Source organism: Dipodomys ordii, unplaced genomic scaffold (genome assembly GCF_000151885.1).
Source record: "Dipodomys ordii isolate 6190 unplaced genomic scaffold, Dord_2.0 Scaffold4, whole genome shotgun sequence".
NCBI lineage: Eukaryota > Metazoa > Chordata > Mammalia > Rodentia > Heteromyidae > Dipodomys > Dipodomys ordii.
Window position 1 is genome coordinate 19372953 of NW_012267220.1, and position 736 is coordinate 19373688.

Consider the following 736-nt stretch of genomic DNA (forward strand, 5'->3'; position numbering starts at 1 on the left):
CTCAAGTGGTAGAGCGCTAGCCTTGAGCTGAAGAGCTGAGGGACAGCGCCCAGGCCCAGAGTTCAGGCCCCACGACCAGACCCAAAAATAAAAAAGAAGTTATAAATTGAGTAGGATGTCATTGACTAATATAAAATTCTGCAGATATTAGATTGCCAAATCAACTGCATACACCATAAATAGTATAATTTGGGCTTTTACTAAGGACTTTGGATAGAGATGAAACTCTTAGGCACAACCCAAGATCCTAATACCTATAAAATACTACCCATTTTTTGGATATTTATTTAGGTGATATTCTTCTTTCATAGGTCCCGTTTTGACTTTTATGTCAACCCCAGCAGGTGTTTTGATAGCCAGTTAGCAGAGCTGAGAATTTATAGATGTGAGTTTTTGTAAGTGTTCAAAGTTATTACAAAGTTAATGAGGAGACAACTCATAATAAAAAGGACTCAAATTAAGTCCCATAATGCTAAATAAAATGTTTTACCTCTATCCTGTAGGTTTTCTAGATAGAATTTGAATGAGTGATTTTCAGCTGAGATAAACATCTGAATCTAAAGGCAAAATAAGGCAGGTGCCTGTAATTTTAGCAACTCAAGGAGGCTGAGATCTGAGTATATCACAGTTCAAAGCCAGCCCAGGCAGGAAAGTCTGTGAAACTCTTATCTCCAATTAACCACCAGAAAACTGGAAGTGGTGCTGTGGTTCAAGTGGTAGAGTGCTATCCTTGAGC